This window comes from Pholcus phalangioides, unplaced genomic scaffold, assembly GCF_987345545.1.
Source record: "Pholcus phalangioides strain wild (caught in Gottingen) unplaced genomic scaffold, Ppha-v1.0 ptg000010l_1, whole genome shotgun sequence".
Taxonomy (NCBI): Eukaryota; Metazoa; Arthropoda; class Arachnida; order Araneae; family Pholcidae; genus Pholcus; species Pholcus phalangioides.
The window spans coordinates 2,453,325-2,468,023 of record NW_028301603.1 but is presented as its reverse complement, the minus strand read 5'-3'; the positions used below and the strand labels follow the sequence as shown (position 1 = coordinate 2,468,023).

Sequence of the window (14,699 nt, the reverse complement as noted above, 5' to 3'; positions counted from 1 at the left end):
AAAGGCTCTCTCGATGGTAGATAAACAATTTGGTGGACTAGTTTGTAGCACATCTTCAGATCTGCAGTGATTCTACGCCATTCCAGTGAGTGTAAACCCAGAAATTGAAGTCTCTGGCAATAAGATAGACCGCTCATGCCAGGTATTCGTTTAGTAAACGACCTCTGTGGCTTTTCGAGGAGCTGTATGTCCTTGATTTTGTAAGGGCTCCATACTTGCGAACAGAACTCCAGGGTCGGGCGAACGTACACACAGAAAGCATATGACAACGTATGCGCATCACACTTACGGTATGCCGTACGTAACATATATGAAATTCTATTAGCTTTGCAGACTATGCCATGATAATGATCAGTGAAATCCAGAATGCGGCTCATTGCAATATCTAAATCCACGCATGTATCCAATTGCTGTAACGTTTCATTACCTAGTTGGTAATATTCAGGATCGGTGCGTCTACCTAAATGCATTGATCCACTTTTTGATGATGAAATAGGTAGCTTATACTGACAACTCCACTGGAAAAGTTGTTGGCATGCAATTCTTAAGCCCCTAGTGTTTTCCACTGGAGAGAATAACTTCACATCATCAGCGAATTGCAATAGAGAGATGGGTGACACAGCCTGAGTAATATCGTAAGTGTACAAAGTAAATAAGATCGGGCCTAACACCAATCCCTGGACAACTCCGCTTGGCACCTGACATTCTCTAGACATCACGTTGGCTACGCGAACCTGATGAACTCTGTCTGACAGCAGTTCTTGAATTATCCTCACAACTTTATCCGGAACCCCCATGCAAGCTAGCTTCCTCAGTAGTAACAATCTGTCTACTTTATCAAATGCCTTTTGGAAATCGACGTAAATTACATCAATATCTTGTCCAGAGTCTATAGCACTCTCCCATATATCATGACAAATCAACTGCTGCACTGGTAAGGAGCGGCCAGGAATGAAGCCAAACTGAACTGAGGGGATTAAGCCCATATCGTCGGCAAATGGAAGTAACTGATTGACGATGCATCTCTCAAATTTTGCAGGCATTTTTTTTGTGTCGATCCCACATCCAGCATTTGAAATTTTTATGTACAGTGTGTTACTATTTATTGTATTGCTCCACCATCAATTTCTTATTCAATATATATATGTGTTTAACAAAAAAAAAAAACCCTTTTCGCTCTAGTACATGTAACTGCCATTTGAATTTGTTCCATTCAGCACCTCTTCCTTTTCACCCTCTTGTCTTTTTTACCCACTTGGCTCATTTGCTATTACTGGCGGGAGATATCGAATCAAACCCTGGTCCTAGGGTCAGCCACTCCCCAACACACTCTCAAAATAGATAAAATCTTTCGTCTGAAACTCCCACTCCTTCGGATAATTCATCCATTCTCCGTAATGTTCAAGGCACCCAAATAACCATTCTTGACAAACTTGTCCTCCTCACCCAAAAACAAGACTCATTCAGTCATCAGCTAAGTGGTCTATCCCAGCATCTTAGTGCAGTTGAGGAGAAACTTTCTCCCATAGAGGAACTTCAAACCAAGTCTATGACCTCTCCTCAAATCTCCCTGAACTCTAATCTTCCCCTACCGATAAAGTTATCAATCTGCAACGTCCCTTATGGGAGTTGCTTGCCCGGTTCGAAAATCCAGTAATTAAGGTGGCAAACGACAAGTGGAAAATTATTACAAACAAACTTTCGCATGAAAATATTATTTATTAGATTCAAATGTATTAGTTAGACAAATTTAACAGTAGATTAATTCAACATAGAGCCCTCTATTTGACGTTAACAGAAAGATGTTTCAGATTAGCCAAAATGTTTCATTTTTACCACATTTTATATCCTTGGGGTACATTCTGATGGTATATCTTTAAATGACATAAGATTTTATAAGTGGTTTTTTTCAAAAAGTCTCATAAAAGTGGCCAGAATATATATATATTTTTCATATGAAGTATCTTAGTTATTTAAAGTTATACACTCATGTCCATAAATTAAGGATAATTCAGAATCACACGGAAATCGAAAGTAAAAATTTCACCTGTAGAATTATCACACATCTGTAAGAATGATATGCAAATTTCAGGAAGCCACCAGATGATGCCGATAGTACGTCACTATGACGAGAGTGTAACGGGGGGGGGGGCGTATATAAGGAATGGTGGCAAAGAAGTAAAATTGTTCACAAGAGCTCTGTAAGGCGCTCAGTGCCATAAGCGAATAGTTATGACACAGAGGACGCATGTGGATGATTTTTTACGTGGTAAAATTACCAGCTGCCTGGAATGGGGGCATACTCACATGGAAGTATCCGAGGAACTTGGAATTGCCCAAAGTGTCATCTCTAGGCTTTGGCAACGATTCCAAGATAACGGAAATGTCAGTAGACGTTACAGTACAGGTAGCCTCCGACTTACAACGCCGAATGAAGACGGTATTTGGCAGTAACTGCCAAAAGAAGCAGACGGAGCACAGCATCCGACCTGTCTTGTCAGCTATCTGCAGCCACAGGTACCACAGTTTCAAGGCAAACCGTGTACAGACGTTTGGGCGATATTTGTCTATATGCTCGCAGGCCTGTCAGATGTGTTCTGCTCACAGCAACTCACTGTCGGCAGCGATTAGCCTGCCGTAGAGAACATGCAATGTGGACATCGTCACAGTGGGCTTGTGTGATGTTTTCCGACGAGTCCAGGTTTAGCTTGCAGTCTGATTCATGTCGGAATAAAATTGAATTTTTTAAGGAATATTCATGTCAATTTTCAAGTCATTCTGACAATCGTTTTTTTTTTACAGTGTTTTGAAATCAGAACCTTAGTTATAATCCCCCTGTATATCGTAAATCATTGCTAATTAATCTGCATTATTTATGCTTCATTAAATACATTATATTCACCTAATTTTTATTACTTTTTGCAAAATAGCTTCCTAATTAAGTATACTGAAAGTAACTGGAGAAAAACCTTTATATATTATATGATTAATAATAACATTGAAAGAATTTTCAAACACACAGTAATCCATTGAGTTAAGCAAAAAATAATTAAATTGCAAAAGTTGGTTTTTGTTAAAATGTAATAAATATTTATTGATTAATTAGCATGGGAACAGTGTTAATTACATTAATAAACATTTTATTTTAGTTAATTATTAGAAGTTTGAATGATTTTTCAGAAATTTCATTGTTTTTAATGTTAATACTATATAAAACAAAAAAACTGGTTTAAACCAATAAAACCTGGTTTAAACCAATAAAACCTGGTTTAAACCAAAAAAACTATTTTTTTTGGTTTTTTTACCAATCCTGGTATTGAGGGCCGCCAAAGCAATGGTTGATGTGTAGGTCGAATTATCCTGCATGTTCGTTGGATCGTACCGTATTTTACACTTACCATTTTTTGCCGTATAATTTGACTCCTGGGAGACATGATAATCCACCATTTGAATCCGTGCTTAGCCAGGATTCCAGAGATTGATTTGATTTATTAAAATTCCATATTGATAATAAAAAAATAGAAAGTATCTCACTCTTGGATGAGGGTAGAGGGGGCCCTGGATAGGACGGGGGGCCACGAGAAAAAAATGTGATGCATAGGGGGCCATGAGCTTAAAAAGGTTAAGAAACACTGGTCTAGACTCTAGGCAAAGCGATTTTAATTAATGCTCATCTGGAAACTATTTTCCATTGAACACTAAACATTCTGGTGAATGATGTAAACGGAAATAGCATATCAAGAGAATGAATAGTAGAAAATTAATAATAGAAAATGTGGAAACAAAACGACAGACTGGAAAGTTGTTAAAGATGCTTAAAAATAAAATACACATAGAGTAATCACAAATCAGTGAAAATAGATAATGAAAACAGATGCACTTGGATTGAATTTTTTGTGAAAATAGAATCATTGCATTATAAATATCTGATAGATTAAGTTTTAATCGCTTTTTAATATTTTTTATCAAACAATTTAATTTTTAATCACACGATTTGAATTTCTGAGAATTTCGAATAAATATTCTAAAAATGACCCAGGAAAAGAAAGTCATCTCAAAGTATGTTGAATTTAACTGAGGCAATGATCAAGGGTGAACTCAAAAAGAAACACATCATTTTAAATATGAAATGGGTAAATTCTGGTGAAAGAAGCAAGATCAAACGTTCAAAAATATTTGAAACTGAAGAGAACAAAAGCATAACTTAGATTTGCATCAGCTGCAAAAACAAGAAAAATTTACTTTTCTAATGAGTTTTAAGTATCTCCTTTAGTGATTTTTTTTAAAAAAATTAGTGATTACCAGATCTACAAGCTAAATCTAAAAACACTCATTTTCGGATTATTTCTAAAATCTGTAATACCATATGTTAGCCTCTCATTTGTTGATATTGAGAGAATGTAAAAATATAAATATCAAGAAGTCTCGAAATTTTTTTATAATTTAAAAATTTAAAAAAAAGTATTTCTTCTAGAGGAAATTTCTATGTATTTTGTACCTTGTGGTGGGGGGGGGGGGAGACACCTCTTTTTCTGAGCTGAGATAACACTTTTTTGAAGTAAAAAGTGTAATCCTGCATATGCTACCGCATATATGTATATAAAACTGTATATTTTATTTACTGCCAAAATTTTAAAGTGCTACAAAACTGATAAATGCTGCTACAAAAACAACATTTTTGCGGCTACAAAAATGAAATTTTAATTTTCCACTCCTGTAATTACATTCCAATAATTAATTTCTGTGAATTATTTTATGTATTGTTTAATATTTTTTTCTGCTATGGCTAATATTTAAATTCGGCTCTTTATTTTTAAAAAAAATTAATTTGAAAATTAAACTTAAAAAAGTTGCTATTTTTTAGCATTATATAGAGATTTCGAAAAAGATTCATTGAATAGTTCTTCGCTTGATGATTCCAGTTGCAACAATTATATATTAATGTTTCTTTGACACTTGACTGAATTTTTTGACGTTTTTCCTGAGTCATGTGCATACGAGACAGTAGGAAATCTAAGCACACCATGCTAATAGTACGAGGTACCAATGCAAACAAACTAAAAATATAGTTGAAGTGAATAATGGTACTTTTTCTTCAATCAAAATTTACAACAAGTTCAATCGCTAATTGAAAAAGAAACTTTTACTGCTTAAAATTTGTATAACATTTCTGCCAGCAGAAGTTAGAAGATGAGGCATCAAAATATTGGTATGATTCATATTTTTTTATAAATTGAAAAATTTCAATTTTTTATCATTTTAATTTTCCTGAATAATCAGTCAAAATACTGAAATTTTTTTCATTAAGCACCCCCTAAAATGCTCTCCCACACCCCCAGTTGGGAATCACTGATATAGGGCGATATTGAATATTGACGGACCGGACACACCACGCTTCCCATCTCCAGGAGATATCGAAGCTTTCCCAGGGATTGTTGCATCGGGAAATTTATTAATTTATGTGAAAATGATAAACAACAATATTTCATGTATACAATAATCTGGAATAAAAATGGTGATCACATCATCATCCATAGATAATCAGTCCGTAACGTAACATTGTCCTTATGTTGATAATCAAAGAATAATCTTATTTTTTGTATGTGATAGAATCTGGAATTGAATTCATCCAATCTATACAATATACCAATCTCATTGATTTTCAGTATAAGCAATCAAGCGGGAATAAGATAAATAAGAATGCCAGCACCTCCATTTCATTTACACCCGCCGGAAGATATAGGGTGACAATATTGTCTGTATATTAAAGGACATTTCCGTAATTTCAGCCACCATAACGGTTTTCTGTCCTGTTTTTTTCCTTTATTTTCAATGAGGCTTACTTGAATTCTCTTTTTTTTTTTTCACTGAAATCAAAAATTCAGATTATTTTCATGACTTATAGACTATATTATGATTATCATGACTATTAAAATTAATTTCATCGTATAAATATATTCATCGTACATATTTGTCAAATATGCTGCATATTTTTTTTTTTTTGGCGAAATATTTTTGTACACTGTGAACTTGCTGTAACCTTCTATTTCACTCCATTGACGGTTTTTCTGCAATTGTGACAACCTTTGACAATATTTTCACCTGTAATTGTCAATTTTACTTGCATTTGAGCATTTTTGCTGTAAATGGCAGCTTTACTTGTATTTGACAATTATTTTATGATTGGTGTTATTCCATTAGGATCCTGATTTTCTGCATTTTTATGAAGGAAATATAGCCATTCTAGGTATTTATAAATACATTTTTACTGGAACACCTTTCACGGACTGGATGGAACACCTTAGTGTATTGCATTTGGCCTGCAGGCAGGAGGTTGTGCACCCATGATGTGGTGGGTCACATGGTTCACTCCCTATCTTGTTTTGCAAAAGAATTTCATAATTTGATTTTCTTTTCTTAATTCACAATGTCCTAATTGGGTCGTAATGATAGATGATTCATGATGACTCAATGATTCCATGTATGTGTAGCGCTGCTTTTGCAATGGCTTACCTTTAGTGAAAACTTGTGTGTTAAATGTCTTTATCTTGAATTCCCTACCAGTTTTTTTTTTTTCCAACTGACCACAATTTTACCCGAAAAACTTCCACAAATGACTTGGGAATGAATGGGACTTGCCATACATTAACAAAAGTATCAAATTTTTGATAAATTAATTTCATTCTTATTCCTTACAATTTTTGAACCAAAGGAAAAGGATTTTAGCTTGAAGGGGGAAATATTCTGTACAAAAGTTTTCGACAGCTGGCTGATGCGAAGATATTTTTTTGAAAGAGAAAATTCAACTGCCCTGCAGGGAATTGAATCCACGTCTTTTCACTTTCCGGGTGAATGCACTAGACTACAAACAAACATCTCAATCTTTCCTTGGAGCTCGAGCTTTGGCCTTAGTTAGGTCCGACCGTCCAATTCAGTGCACACAAGCTCCAAGGAAAGATTCAGATTTTCGTTGCCTCTGTAGTCTAATGATCTAGGGCGTTCACCTGGAAAGTGAAAGAATGTGAGTTTGATTACCCCCAGGGGCAGTTAAATTTTCTCTCTCCAAAACATATCTTCGCATTAGACAGCTGTTAAAAACGTTTGTATGAATAGCGGAAAGTGATATCATCCTCGAAAAATATTCTGTTCTAGCACAATATGGAAAACAAACCGGCACAATTCAACATTTTTGACAATTTAACAGTATGGGGGGGGGGAGAAAAACAAAGATAGTCAAACGGGATGTATGAACGTATATACCGGGAATATAAGCGAGTTGGACTCTGGAAAGACTGGGCAACAACTTTCCAATTGGACGGTATAGGACAGGAAAACTGTATAAAAATTTTGATTTTTTTTCTATTTTGTGACACACTGTATTTTCACTCTCAAAACTGGTACAGAGTAATTTCTGAACATAGTTTGAGCATTTCTTTAAATTGAAACCATACATCTATCTCAGAGGTTTTCAACTTTGTTGAAGTCGTGAGCACTGCCGGTACCCACCATCAAAAGAAGAGCATCCTTATAAAGTTTAACATATGAATGCATGAAAAGGAGATGATTTCAATCCTTGAATACAATTCTTCCGATTTGTTTAATTGGAATGTTGATCAAATGCTCTGAAGCAGAAAATAAACTTGGACACAAGCATCGAGCACTCTGGGTATTTTAGCAAGCATCGTTGTGTGAGCAACAGATTAAGATGCCTGCTCTACGACAAATGGTTGATTAGATAAAGGCCGCATTAGCACTTACAGGGCACCCCTCTATAATCATCATAATTACAACTGGTATATTTTAAAATACAGTTGTCCTTGAGTCCCAATGTGAGTATTTTTTTTTTTTTTTTGCCTTTTACAGTGAGACTTCCATAAGGCGACCACCTGTATTCCTGGACAATTTATTTTTGCAGCCAGTTTTTCTTGGAACTGACAATAGGCTCCATACACATAATAGAAAAATCAGCCCTATTCCAGGCCACTTTTTTATAGAGATAAGAGTTTAAAAAAACAAGTTTGTGTGTTTTTTTTCTTCCCAATGCATTCAGAGCTGGTGGTTCTGTTTGTGTGACCTTATAATCTTTATACATCCCCCCTAAACACCTTTTTGGATCAATCATATTTTTTGTTTATGTATGACATTATCAGGATGGAAATATTTGTAAATAAGAGGACAAAGGCTAATGCTATATGGGTTGTTGCTAGCTGATAAGACAGTTTAAAAATTTGCTCCTGTTGTGATAGCATAAACCAGACAAATAACCTATGGTCTTTACTGAATGGGACTGTAAATGTTATTTTATTTATATAATTCTGAGCAGTCAAAATTTGATCTAGTAATATTATCAGAAGATGTTTGAATTATAATAAAAAAAATTATTACACAAATAATTACTTCAAATATTAAAAATAACTGAATAAATATTTTGAACTGGCCCACTATAGTGGCCCAGAAGAAATAACAGTATATTAGGGGCCGTTCAAGTATTATGTCATCATCGATAGGGGGGAGGGGGTTTCCGATTTGCTGACTTTTGATCACAAGGGAGGAGGGGGGGTTTGGATGATGCTTACGTCATCAACCACCCTTTATGAAAATATGAGTTAGGATTCAGAGGGGCAGAGCTGATGATGAAATTTTGCTGACAAGGGGGGGGGGTCAAAAATGGCTAAAAAATTGCTTACATAATACTTGAACGGCCCCTTGTACATTTACCTTTCGTAACAGTAAAGTTCTATTTTTTACGTTCAGAACACGTGAGTGTTTCGTGTAGTAGTATTTATAAACTGAATTCTGAACTTAACTAGAACTTATGCATCAGAGTTTTTCAACTAGTGTGTTACGTGAGAATTGTAAGTGTGCCATAAAAAATTTTTAAGGAAATTATCAGATTAATTTTTAAAAGAAGTCTGAAGCAGCAGCAGATATTGATTATACTGCATCCGAGTACTTAAGTGCGAGAAACATTTATTTTTTTCCCCAAATTAAGATGCATGTGTAAGAGGGGAAACTGAGCAATTGAGAAAAGGCAATAGTTAAAATGTTGGCCATGGATCATTTGTTATCACTTAATGGGGGAATTTTCAAAAATTGTACAAAAAAAAGGCATAGAGAAATACTTCTGTTCTCGTTAACATATGTTGTTATAGCAATCTTTTCTGCACTTGGCACTATGGAATACAGAAATCTATTACAAATAATAAATCTTACAAGAAGTTATTTAAACCCCCGTGCCTGCTGAAAATTCAGCCTAGCAAAGCAGACATTGTAAACTGTGTTAACTTACTCAGATTTAACGTTAAATTAAAGCAGAATGGTTAAGAGTTTTTGAGTTTTTATTTTTTGTGACCAATTATAATAAATTGTTTTTTAAAACAATTTTGTGACTAAATCATAAAAAATTATTTTTCTATTTTATTTGAATTCAAGTGTGCCACGAGATGAAGAAAGGGCTGACTTCTCGAAATAGAACTGTCTACCTATGTTTTATATTGTAATAATGTAAATCATAGATAATGTAAACATCAAACTACATCGACAAATGTATGGTATTTTTACATTGGACGATGTCAGGTTTCACTACACGTACACGCACATTCGCGCATGTACCGATTCGTTGGGGGTTCCGCGGGCGGGGGGAGGGGGGGTGTGGGCGGGGTCCATGTGTGGTGTAGCAGTAGTAGGTAGGGCCTCCAAAATATGGCTTGGGGATCCATGATGTTCTTGGATCAGCCACCTCGTTGGGCAATTTGCCTGTTGTGGCGTTGTATTTGTATTTGATATCGTGTTAAACATAGGTCGACATCAAACTGTACAGACAAATGTATAGCATTTCTACGTCGAACAATATTGGTAAACGATGTTGGGTCAGATATAGTTTGACATCGGATTCTCAACGTCAAACTATATAGATAAATGTATGCCTTTTTATGTAGAACGATATCTGTAAACGACATCAAACGGTATCGAAATCTCTACGTCGTTCTATATCGATGTGTTACTGGGGTGGGGTACAGGATGGGGGGATTTTTGGTTTGCTGATATTTTCTTCCCTTTTTAACAGGCAGAGATTCAGTAGAACAACAGTGAGGGAGTGAAAAAAGTGTGAGGAAATAACATGTAAAGTACTTGCTGAAAAGAAAGAACAGGTCTCGCGGATAATACAGATTAAAGAATAACAATTCCCATGATCTGGTATTTAGAGTTCTGCATAAAATATATTGAAATCCCAATATACATAATGATACTGGACTAAGAAAAAATATCTTTATAGAGGAATTATATTGTTATATCAAGAAGCAACATTATCATCATGTGCCAGCAAATTTATGCTGTTAGAAACTTTTCTAAATCACTGTTCTTAATATCACCAAAAAAAAGGGAAAAAAATGCTTTTAAGTATTTATTCAGTGAAAAATATTTTAATTGATTAGCTGATAAAACAAATTCAGTTAGATTTATTGCCTCTGTAAAGGGGTTTATCACATAACACTTTTTGGTGTATCACACAAAAAGTAGTGATACCGAACACTTTCTGTGATTAGGTGATGCTTAATACCAATATTATTAGACGCCCTCCAAAGAACTGAAATATGTGAAATAAGTAAAAATATATACTGAAAGATATTTCAAGTAAAAAATGGATAAAAAATAATGTTGTAGTGGTTTTAAAATCCTTATAAAAAATATTGTTAACCAAGGGTTTATTATAGTCAAGTATATTGTAATATTGAGAGAAGTTTAACATTGCAGACTATAGGTTATTCCAAACAAGATTTGAAAAAATACTGTTGTAGTGGTATTTTTAGTTATATCAACGTTTCATTGTGCATGTATCTGTTTTTGGGCATTGTAAATAAATTGAGCATAAGATTTTTTTTATATTGAAAACTGTTACTTTGACACACTCCCTGAAATGTGTTTTTTATTTCATACAACCTCTATTTGGCGGTCACCTCTGCAAACAGCCATTTTTTTTTTTTTTTGCGTAAAACACAAATGGTCTTAAAGGAGTTTCACTATATTTGTTATTATAATAGTTATCTACACTTTATCTTCCATTCTGTACACACATTCCTTTCACACATTTTTCATAACAGTAGTGAACAAATAAAAATTGTGTAGATCCCAAAGTACTGTATATTTCTAATATGTGGATTATGTACTGAAATCGAAGAAAAATGCTACTTTTAGCCTCTACATTTGGTACAACTTAGAGGTCCAAAATCTAGTATACATTACATATCCAGAAAAAAAAACCTTCATATGGAAACAACACTTAGCAATAGAGCCAGTGCTTACTAACACATATGCATTGAGGAGGCTCTAGCTGAGAAGACACTCATCTATTATGACAAAGGATTGTCAAAAGCATAATGAGCTTCATACCATTTTCAATCCTTTCAAGCGTGAGCTAACAAGACCTAGAACAGAGTTATGGAAAGAGAAAAACTGCAGGGAAAATCAGTTGTATACCATAGTTATCGGTCTAATTTTTCCTCCTATGCATCAAATGACCATAACGTTACTGAGATGTGATTTCATGTATTTAGTTATTTGCTGTAACACAATTTTATTTTCAGGTTTTTCAAATCCACAAACCAGCTGTGAATTGTCATCCAAAAGATGAGAGGAGATCATATCTCATTACAATTATGTATGTACTATATACTGAATTTATGATCTTGTGTTATCATGTCTCATGTTTTGTACGAGGAATAGATGTGTGCACGATCTTAGTCTTGTGATTTGTGGTTATTTTTTTGTGCACTCGTGTGAAAGAGATGAATGTGTGTTTTGTGTTGATGTCTTGTGTTGTATGAAGGGGATGAATGCATGTGTTGTGTGAAAGGAATGGATGCGTGTGTTGTCCTTGTCTTGTGATTTGTGTTTTTTGTGTTGTGATGTCTTGTGTTGTGTGAAAGGGATGGATGCGTGTGTTGTCCTTGTCTTGTGATTTGTGTTTTTTGTGTTGTAATGTCTTGTGTTGTGTGAAAGGGATGGATGCATGAGTTGTCCTTGTCTTGTGATTTGTGTTTTTTGTGTTGTGATGTCTTGTGATTTGTGTTTTTTGTGTTGTGATTTGTGTTTTTTGTGTTGTGTGAAAGGGATGGATGAGTGTGTTGTCCTTGTCTTGTGATTTGTGTTTTTTGTGTTGTGATGTCTTGTGTTGTGTGAAAGGGATGGATGCGTGTGTTGTCCTTGTCTTGTGATTTGTGTTTTTTGTGTTGTGATGTCTTGTGATTTGTGTTTTTTGTGTTGTGATGTCTTGTGTTGTGTGAAAGAGATGGATGAGTGTGTTGTCCTTGTCTTGTGATTTGTGTTTTTTGTGTTGTGATGTCTTGTGTTGTGTGAAAGGGATGGATGCGTGTGTTGTCCTTGTCTTGTGATTTGTGTTTTTTGTGTTGTGATGTCTTGTGTTGTGTGAAAGGGATGGATGAGTGTGTTGTCCTTGTCTTGTGATCTGTGTTTTTTGTGTTGTGATGTCTTGTGTTGTGTGAAAGGGATGGATGAGTGTGTTGTCCTTGTCTTGTGATTTGTGTTTTTTGTGTTGTGATGTCTTGTGTTGTGTGAAAGGGATGGATGCGTGTGTTGTCCTTGTCTTGTGATTTGTGTTTTTTGTGTTGTGATGTCTTGTGTTGTGTGAAAGGGATGGATGCGTGTGTTGTCCTTGTCTTGTGATTTGTGTTTTTTGTGTTGTAATGTCTTGTGTTGTGTGAAAGGGATGGATGCATGTGTTGTCCTTGTCTTGTGATTTGTGTTTTTTGTGTTGTGATGTCTTGTGATTTGTGTTTTTTGTGTTGTGTGAAAGGGATGGATGAGTGTGTTGTCCTTGTCTTGTGATTTGTGTTTTTTGTGTTGTGATGTCTTGTGTTGTGTGAAAGGGATGGATGCGTGTGTTGTCCTTGTCTTGTGATTTGTGTTTTTTTGTGTTGTGATGTCTTGTGTTGTGTGAAAGGGATGTATGAGTGTGTTGTCCTTGTCTTGTGATTTGTGTTTTTTGTGTTGTGATGTCTTGTGTTGTGTGAAAGGGATGGATGAGTGTGTTGTCCTTGTCTTGTGATTTGTGTTTTTTGTGTTGTGATGTCTTGTGTTGTGTGAAAGGGATGGATGTGTGTGTTGTCCTTGTCTTGTGATTTGTGTTTTTTGTGTTGTGATGTCTTGTGTTGTATGAAAGGGATGAATGCGTGTGTTGTTCCTTGTCTTGTGATTTGTGTTTTTTGTGTTGTGTGAAAGGGATGGATGCGTGTGTTGTCCTTGTCTTGTGATTTGTGTTTTTTGTGTTGTGATGTCTTGTGTTGTGTGAAAGGGATGGATGAGTGTGTTGTCCTTGTCTTGTGATTTGTGTTTTTTGTGTTGTGATGTCTTGTGATTTGTGTTTTTTGTGATGTGATGTCTTGTGATTTGTGTTTTTTGTGTTGTGATGTCTTGTGTTGTGTGAAAGGGATGGATGCGTGTGTTGTCCTTGTCTTGTGATTTGTGTTGTGATGTCTTGTGTTGTATGAAAGGGATGGATGCCTGTGTTTTTTTCTTGTGATTTGTGTTTTTTGGGTTGTGTTGTCTCCTGTTGTATGAAGGAGATGGATAAAAGCTTTCTTTTCATCTTTTTCTATATGTTTTTGTTGGTGCCATGTCTCACATTGTTTTCTTTCCATTTGTCAAATACCATTGAGTTGCTGATGAAAAAGTTTCGTATGAAAGTTCTCATCTGTTGTTCATGAGAGTTGAAGATATTTGATGATCACAAAGTGGAAGCATATCGTTCTAATTTCATCACTGGGGTTCTAAAAGTTTCTCAATTATTAGGATATTTGCAATGGCTGGGTAAGTATTTATGAAATCTGGTATCATTATATTTTTGAATGACATAGTTTAATTTTTTTTTTTGCCCTTCTCTCTGGCTCTTTGTAGTTTTAAATGTGGATTAAATTTGGAATTCTGTGATTTTTTTTTCTTAGCTATGAGTAGAGGCCGGGCTATATGCATTTGTATATTTCGGTCTTTTTTAGCATTAATGCATATAAATGTATAAAATTAAAGAATTTTCAGAATAAGTGCATATTTTTTTAGGTTTATTGAATCTCAATCAGTTTTTTTTAAATAATTTTTCAAAATAGTATTGCTCATAATATTTATTTAATATCATTTATTTTACCCTGCAGGTGGGATTAAAACTATTGTTATTTACAACATATTGCAAAGATCTCTATTAATTCACTAAATCCCACCTGCAGGGGTAAAAATGATGTTATGAAAATATATTGAGCAATATTATTTTGAAAACCTATAAAAGCAAGTGCAGACCTGCCAACTCTCCCGATTTTTCATCCTTCTTCCCGCTGTCCGGATTTGTTAAAATTTCTCTGGATTTTGGCGGAAAATTAGATTTCACGCGAGCTTTCACGTTGTCGCTGTTTTCATAGGGTTTATTGACAGTCATTTATCAGGGGCATGGCCTTGGTTGCAGAAATTCCTGTATAATCGTTATTGTATTCCATTAACTCTAAAATAACCCTAAGTTTTTATATTAACTCATTAATATAAAAACCAATCCGGCTGTAGACGGCTCTACATGCAAACAACCAAACCGCCCATAGCCGGCCGAGATGGGGGGTATGGGTATATAAGACATTTTTGTGAAAGGGCAGGGAGGGATGATTGACAGCTGTCGTCAGAGGCGGGAACGAGAAAGACAA

At 35.0% G+C, this 14,699-nt stretch overlaps 1 long non-coding RNA gene across 3 annotated transcripts in view; it reads left to right on the top strand.

Moving 5' to 3' along the window:
• LOC149080748 (uncharacterized) overlaps nt 1-14,699 on the top strand; it is a 56,612-nt gene that overhangs the window by 20,339 nt on the left and 21,574 nt on the right. For 2 of the 3 annotated variants that reach the window (XR_016193383.1, XR_016193382.1), the window contains exon 3: nt 11,586-11,659. This is a non-coding gene — a long non-coding RNA (uncharacterized LOC149080748). Of the gene's footprint in view, nt 1-6,201; nt 6,353-11,585; nt 11,660-14,699 lie in introns of all 3 variants that reach the window. The other variant, XR_016193384.1, reaches the window with a different exon arrangement.